The sequence below is a fragment of the Aplidium turbinatum genome, chromosome 14, assembly GCF_918807975.1.
Source record: "Aplidium turbinatum chromosome 14, kaAplTurb1.1, whole genome shotgun sequence".
Lineage (NCBI taxonomy): Eukaryota > Metazoa > Chordata > Ascidiacea > Aplousobranchia > Polyclinidae > Aplidium > Aplidium turbinatum.
Genome location: NC_137485.1, coordinates 15,358,732 through 15,367,521, shown reverse-complemented (window position 1 = coordinate 15,367,521; position 8,790 = coordinate 15,358,732). Strand labels below are relative to the sequence as shown.

Below are 8,790 nucleotides of genomic sequence, written 5' to 3'. Positions count from 1 at the left end.
ATTCATCGCCAAGCAAAAGTGGTGTTGTCACTTCGCTTCACTAAAGATATCTTGCAATTAACAATTTCAGTAAACAAGGAAATGTTTGACACATCGAAATACAGGCAACAATAATGACTTGCAAACATATCAGCGAAAAATAGGCTCCAATAACAGGGTAAAAGAAACCAGGCACCATGAAACAAACGCTTGTGGAAATCACCGAAAAATCGTAATTCGTGAACAGTCTTCCCTCTAAAAAAGCAATGAGTTGGTTTTTCATCCTTTTTGTGAGAGTCTATAAAACCTTCTTTTTTTTTATTATGGACAACTGTCACTTGCGGTGCTTATCAGCATGGCAAGAATTTGTTGGTTAACAACATTTTGCTGTACTTGCTTCGGCAGTACATATACTAAAATTGTAACGATACAGAGAAGATTAGCATGGTCCCTGCGCAAGGATGACACGCAAAATGGTGAAGCGTTCCATATTTCTTAAAACAAAAACATTTTGCAGTACTAAGCTAAATATTTTCATAATACAATCAGAAAAAGTCTTTAACTTTACATATAATATTTTGACAATTTATTATAAATTGAGTTGGCACACCGACCTATTTTGCCAACAAAAACTTGCATAATAAGAACACTGCTCGTGAAACACAATAACGGTGAAACGCACACTAGTGTGTACATGACATTTGCAAACTTAAAATAAGCAACCCTATGCTCACAGACAATTTCGAAATTCGAAAACAGACGTTTTAATCAACCACTGGGACAGTGTGGCTGGACATCGCATTGGAATAACTTTAAGCAACCCCCACCAGGGTTGCATTTCTGGGGGGGCTCGGGAGGGCTCAGCCCCCGAAATACGAAAAGGCTTGATGTAGGGGGGGCTCAGGGGGGCTCGATCAAGCTTCCATTTTTCATCTTTTCTGGCTGAACAACAACTTCTCGACTGAACAAGTAACACTTTAACTAGGCCTACCATATTTTCATCGCCTAAAAAGAGGACACGTTTCGCTAGCGAGTAAAATACGTAGAATAGATTGTTACGTACGAAGAATTTTAAATCCTTTTGGATAATTATAGACGTTTATGCAGCAAAAATTACAGCAAAAAAACAGACACAAAAAAACAGACAAATTTGTTTTTTGCAAGCCGATTTGTTAGATTTGTGTGACAAAATAAAAATGTGATGTGATAATAAAAATGTGACAAATCAGGCAGTATCTTTAGGTAGTCAACTAGCCATGCCTTAACTTTTTTTGGAAAAAAAAGGATCAGCTTTAATGAAATTATAAAACTACTTGCACGAATTATAATTGAAGTTGTATGCAGCTGTTAATGAGATAGCCTACTAAGGACAGACTCAACTATAAGGCTGATCCCTTCCTTGTAGCCTACCATTGGGGCTAGATCACAGATAAAGTTCATTCTACATTTACACCCACGTAACCTAAGTTGTAAGTAGGCTATGCCACGATATATTTTGAAGTAGGTTATATATTATGCATTGCATAGTACACTTTGGATTATTTTTTCGATTTGCTTCACTTGACAAAATGGCCAAACTATTATTGTAAGTTGGTAATCAGCAACGTCTACAAGCGTTGAATGAATATAAAATAGATCTGGGTAAAACAATAACTATTGTAAAAGTGTGAGAACCTTAAAATGTAAACATGTCAAACTCTTTGCAAGTTTTTGCGTTTTTTAATGTTTTATTTCTTTGTGATTTGGACATTTTTTTGATTGTCACAATTTGTTTTTTAATTTGTCCCAATTTTTCTTTTTTATAAATTTGTTGATCAGATCTCCTCAAATGAGGAAATTCCCTCACAAGTGGATTTGCAGTTCCGCTCGCACTCATCGCTGAGCACAATTTGGCTATACCTACGACAATTACAAAGCAATGTAATGTTACAATGAACGTCTAGGATTGTTGAGAAAAACAGATCAAATAGTACGCCAATGTTTTTTTGAAAATGTATAAATCAGCATGTTGCATTGGTACAGAAATGGTTGAAAATTGCGAAAAAGTCACATAACAATGAAATCCTGTTGAAAATATGAGCAAGAAAACTGAAAATATAAAAAAAAGACGACATTTGAGCATTTTTGGGTGTCCTCGGAGGACAACTTATTTTTCTTCAAAAAAGAGGACAAATCCTCTTAAAAGAGGACATATGGTAGCCCTACTTTAACAGCTTTCTCACAACAGAACTGCAAAAAAACACGAACATAAGTTGATAGCAATCGCCAATTATCACTTTTGTCAGAAACTCTCCAGACTGGGAATAGGCCTATCAACTTCGTAGTAGCTAATCGTCGTGTCAAATGGACTGTTAATTCTCTACTTCAAATAAAAAAGGCTATTCAAGAAGGAAAGTATTTGTTTGATGAAGTTGTTAACTTGAGTCCCGGAAGTATAAAAAACTACTCCTTTAAAGGCACAATATTGGACCAGTTCAAAGCTCGACGTAGAGACTACCCTTCCTTTGATCGTGATCGGTTTATTCAAGCTTTGGTTGACAACATTGGAAGCAGGATGGTGGACACCAACAATGAAAATTCTGTGAAGAGCTTAGAAATTATTGTACCAGAGTTATGGCCTGCTGCAGTCGAAGTTCCAAGGCAAGAAGGGGAGCAGAGATTACGAAAAATAGAGGAGAGATTTCATGTCATCACTCCTATTTCCGATTTTCGATTGTATTTTGACAATCCTTGTCATATACCAGATACGATAAAGTTGCTCAAGAACGTAGTACTAAACATGGTTGCTATAAGTTCTGCTGAAGCCGAACGTGGATTTTCACAAATGTACTTGGTCATCACACCGCTACGATCACGGCTGACCATATCACTTGTTTCAGCATTGTTGTTCATCAGCATCAATGGACCACCTCCTCATCTATGGAATGGCACTGCGGCAACTCAGAAGTGGTTGCAGACTCATCGGTCGGCTATGGATATTCAAGTTAAGCACTCTAAGCTGCCCACATTGAATGAACTCAGATCTCTGCAAAAACTGTTTGCTGGCTAAAATCAAGGACTGTCGTGGTGCTTATAATTTAGCCTATAAAACCAAAGACCTGGCAGACAGGCTATTTGTTTTGTGTAATCTCGTTTGCACCAACTTGGAATATGCTTTTGCTGTAATTGGAGTTTTTTAAACTGTTCGTTAATAACTAAATGAGATTTTAGTGTAACAGTCACATTGGCAGCTTATTGGTTCTTATATAGCAAATCTGCAACCACAAGCGCTCATTTCAAGAATGCATTTCCTTAGCCTACTTTCCTATTGCAGTCAATGTTTTTGCAAGTGTGCTTAGGATTGGCTCATACAAATAAGTTTACAATTGAGTTAAGAGATTGGAATTAGCTCATGCAAATCGAGTTTCAAGAGCAGGCCTACGCAGTAAAAAAAAAAGCAAAGGAGATTGCAGTGTAGCACTGTAGCAACCAAGCCAAATTTCAAACTTATAATTTTATATCGGATTCAACCACGTTTTGTTGCTTCTACCTTTTTCTATACTTCAAGCTATGTTTTAGCATGGGTTGTTTTTCGACATGATGTTCAGAAGTAAAAACATACTGAACAGTGTTTCCTTTTAAAAAAGGTAAACATTGTTGGCTAACCTACACCGATTACTTATACATACTTTGTCTATAACAACACAGCTAAGTGTTAGAACCCCCCCCAAAAAAATTTAGGAATGCACCCCTGACCCCCACCTAGAACTATAATCTGATTGGTCGGTCGGTGGAATCGCATGCAAAGCGAAAATATGCTTCTCGGAATGTATTTTTTGCCTTCATGCTGTTAACTCCTCAAGAAAAGTATTTTTGGTTATACTTGTACGCTGATACCTTCCGCGGGCCGCAACGATACAGCGTGGCGGGCCGCCAGTTGGTGACCCCTGCGTTAGGTGAAACAATTTGTAAAGGCTTCAGACAGTAATAACTATATTTGATTTACTGCACAACGTATATAGGCTATATGTGTAACTTTTTTATTTCTTGTCGTATCGCCACGGACCACCTGTGCAGTCGTTGCGGACCACCAATGGTCCGCGGACCACAGTTTGGGAAACCCTGGGTTAGAGGTCTCAAAAGAGGAATGACCTTAGCCCTAGAGCCCCTCTTTATCTAACTCCGGCCCGGCACAACAGGCAGGAAGCAGCGAAAGACTACAGTAGCCTATATCAGTTATTGAGTTGTTGCTTCCGTTGTCATAGCCTAAAGGTGACAAAAGTTAAGCCCTGACAAATTACGTTAAAGCTTACGTTAAATAATTGCGTTAATAGCCTGATGTTCAAAAAATTAAAACAAGGAAAAAGACTGATTGCTGTTGCGAAGCCGATATAGGTTACTCGAAAATCCTACTGTTCATAGATATTTGATCAGATTTTGTTTTGTTTGAAAGTTGACATCCCTGTAGCCCAGGGGTTCTTAAACTGGGGTCCATGGACCTCCAAGGGGTACGCGGACTAGTTTTAGGGGGTCTATGAAGGCCCAATGGAAATCTTAGTGTATAATGTCAAAAATGGAATACATTTTTCAACAGAAAAATGATTAAGTTCAAACAACGCTGATGATTTCTAGTTTGTCGTTTCCTGATAATTGTTATCGTATTGTAGCCTACTGTTTTTTGTTGCGTACGTTTATTACGGTATTCATTAAAATTGTCTTTCAATTCGAAAAGTATTGGCGATTTTTGGAGTTCATTGATGCAAGCATATCCTCTTTTGGTAAAGAGAGCCATGGCTGCTATAATCCTTTTTGCGACTACATATTTATGTGAGTCAGGATTTTCATCCTTGGTAACTATCAAAACAAAGAGTCGGATCCGGTTGGATGCAAAGGATGACATGCGTGTTGCTGTTGTCCTATCAAAGACAAAGCCACAATTTCATGTTCTTGTTGAAGATAAACAGCAGCTTCCTTCACATTAATGAAATTAAATCAAAGATATTGAAAAAGTCTATTGAATTCAACAATCCCGTTCATATCACCTTCATTGACTTCAAAAAAGCGTTTGACAGTGTTAAATTACCCTACCTTTGGCAACTTCTGGATAAAACTTCCATCAACAAAAAATACATCAACCTCTTGAAAGCAACGTACGACGACTCTAAAGCACTAATCAAAACAGACATTGGAACAACCAGACGAATTGATATTATAAAAGGTGTTAAGCAAGGAGATGTCTTGTCTGCTATCCTGTTTTGCATCGTAGCGGCTGCAATAATCTCAGAAACAGAAAATAAGTATACAACTGGATTCACCATCGGCGGTCATGTAATATCCAACTTAAGCTACGCAGACGATATGGCCATTTTGAATAATTCTAAACTGAAAATGCAGGAATACCTAGATGCTCTGTCAAAAAATGCTGCTAAATTCGGCCTCCAAATAAATGTGTCCAAAACCAAATGTATGACAACCGACAAAACTAACAACACACTCAATCTCACTCTCTATGGAAAACAAATAGAACAAGTACCAGAATTCATATATCTTGGCCACCGACTATCCGCAACCAACGATGGAAAGACTGCAGTGCAACACCGAATTGGCTTAGGCTGGGCAGCATTTGAAAAGAACAAAAAGATTCTAACATCCAATAGACTCCCAATCAAACTGAAAGCAAAAATTTTCAACACCTACGTTTTACCAGTCGTGCTGTACGGTCTAGAATGCGTAAATTGGACATCATCAACGATGAAAAAACTCACTACCTTCCAAAATCACATCATGAGAAGCATGACCAACAAAAGGCTACTTGATCACACAAAAATAGAAGATTTTCTAACTATGACAAAACTACATCCAATTGCAGCAATAATAAAATCAAAAGTTTTAAAACTGTTCGGCCACACTAAAAGATCACAATTCGGAATCAGCAAAGTTTGCACAGAAGGCAAAGTAGAAGGAAAAAGAAAACGTGGCAGACAACCAAAACGATGGCAAGACAACATTCAATCATGGACCGGACTCCACTTGACGACACTGGGCGAGTTGGCTCAAAATCGCCACTCTTGGAAACAAATAAGCCATGTTGATGCGCAATCTGCCGCAGGCGGAGATAGCGACTGATGATGATGATGATTGAAAAACAATCTGCATTCGCTATTTCTTAAATTTAATAAAACATAAATTTTGTTACCAATTCAATTTAATTTTATTGCTACAAAGGGGGTCCAAGCCAATTAAATTTTTGTTTTAAGGGGTCCGCGTTAAAAAAAGTTTAAGAACCCCTGCAGTGTAGCCTAAATGTTGTTTATTCCAACCAAAACATTACTATTCAGAGAAATTCTCTTAAGCGATCGAGTAGCCAAGTTAGGGACCCAGCTTATTTTCGTCCAAACAAATATGAATTGCTTACGGTAACAAATTCAATCATTTATTTTCGGTACAGCCTGTAGGCCTACCGAGTAGGCTACAGGTATTGGATGTGTATGATATCCGCTTTTTTCATTAGACTGTCGTCATTTTTGCCTGTTTGATCTTGAGTTTTAAACCAACCTTTTTTCTTTCCTTTTTAATTTTGATAATTGTTGTTCTCGAAATCTTCGAGATTTTGTGCGTTCTTTGCCAAAAAGGTGGCAGATGGCAGCCTAGCCTACCGTTGGCATAGTGTAAACACAATCACTTACCCCAATGCTTTAATTCTCTATTTCAACTTAATAACAATTTGCACTCAATATCAACCAGAAGCAACAATCACTTTTTCCTCCCCTACTTCTCCAAAAGCTTGACCCAACAATCCATTCAGTTTAGTGGAGTTAAAGTGTGGAACCATCTCCCGAAAACCATCACTGAAATTGAAACCTTTTCAATATTTTGCAGTAACCTGAAAAAGCACTTGCGTTTTGAAAATTAACCTCTAACAACCTATGCTGTAACTCTTTAATTATCTGACTGTATTATTGATTGTTGCACCATATCCTGGTATAGCATGCCTTTCCAAATGCCACTTTTGTAAATTTATCCTACATATCATATATTACTATATTATACATTAACATATCTTACTATACGTATATCTTATATATTACACCCGACCGGATAAGGATGATGATTACTATCTTTACTCTTCCATGAATAAGCTACTATACCGTATTGCATAATTTAATATTTGCCAGATAAGAATATATCACTAAGTTACTACCAGCTTGCATCTAACTACTCCCCTGATTATTATAAGCTATTATGTTCGTTCAGAGGATCGCTTGACTTTTCGTAAGATTATTATTTAGGTTGGTTTGGAAAAGATGCATGAAACAACTCAGACACTACATCCTTCATCGGCGCTACCAAAGAGTCTCCACCTCTCATTAGCGATACCAAAAACACTCCATCCCTCACTGACGCTATCAAAGATGATTCAACTCTTATTAGAAATACCAAAAACACGCTGCTATATCATCATGCTTGTTATGCTCTTACATGCGCAGGAAATTAACTTAAAAAACAAAGCTTTTTTAACTATTTTATCTTGATAATGAGCTGCCATATTATGTATTTGTTCTACAATATATAGGCTACTTAATATCGTTGCTGCGAACACTTTATTTCTGTATGAAATCTGTAAATAGTCCTTGTTTTGATAGTCCGTTATGTAATATCAATATGTGTGTGTAACTGTGTATATTAGTTTGTTTTTGTGATGTTGGGTTCAGTCGTGTTCTCATTGCTTTAAGAATTGGCGCTCCAGTTGTTTCAGGAACGAGGAGGCGACTGATTCTTAACTAATTCATCAACTTATTTTAAAGTATCAGGTTTGGTGGCCGTGCTTGACTATATTTATTGATGCATATACCGCAATATTAGATCCTTTCACGCACGTCTTAAACCATTAAGGTTTTGCCACCTTTTCCTTTTGTTAGTTTTGTTACTGTATTTCTTTTTCTCAATATCATTTCTTTTGCATTCTGACAAAGAAAAATAAATTGAATTGAATTGAATTAAATTGGGGTTAAACCTCATGATTAGGTTTATTTAATCAATCAAGTCTACTTCAGTATAAACACCATATAAAAATATTAGGATAATATTAACCACAAAAACATTGCTCAAAATATCACATATTGATTAAGCCTACTATATAACTTATAGTTGCTTGCAGCTAGTTCATTGCGGTTGAAATTGCAAGAAAAGGTTCGCACGAACTGATGGTTGAGTGTTGTCGATGCGTTCACCAAATGTAGAAGGTCTGGATGTTTCAGCTGCCCAGACTAAAAACCGACTGCTTTCTATTACCCTCTCGTTGCAGTTGGGAGAAACGCCGATACTTCCAAGGCTCTGTCACAAATCAATATGCGAAGCCTCGCGACAGGCTATATTATGTGTATTGACTGACCAAGCGTGGGCTACTGTTTTATAATTGTATAATTCTTACGAAATGTTATTATCGGTTACTGTCCTAAAAACTATTTTATTTATGTTCTAGGGCTATTGATGTTCTAGGGCTAACTACTAGGGCTAATCGCATTGCTAGGATCTCATTGCAGCGTGTTTACATAGCCGCAACCACTTGACATCGGTTTCATTTCTGTCAAAACTACCAAAATGAAATCCAGACCGACATGAATCTCGCTTCGGTCGCCGCGTGTAAACAGATTACGCGTCCGCCAAACGAACCGAAACGGAAATCTTTCGTTTCGGGCGCAATGAAACGTATTCGACCATTTATTTGACTGCTTTTCATTGATATCCCGTTAAACTAAGTCATTAATCTTTCCCAAGTCTCTTTTCTGGTAAGATAGAAAGAATTGTGACAGGCTCAAACGACGATAACCA

At 37.4% G+C, this 8,790-nt stretch overlaps 1 non-coding gene across 1 annotated transcript; it reads left to right on the top strand.

Moving 5' to 3' along the window:
* Window positions 1-368: 368 nt before the first annotated feature.
* LOC145783716 (U6 spliceosomal RNA) lies at window positions 369-475 on the top strand. Its single transcript, XR_014290937.1, has one exon. It is a non-coding gene; the product is annotated as a U6 spliceosomal RNA (small nuclear RNA).
* Window positions 476-8,790: the final 8,315 nt, after the last annotated feature.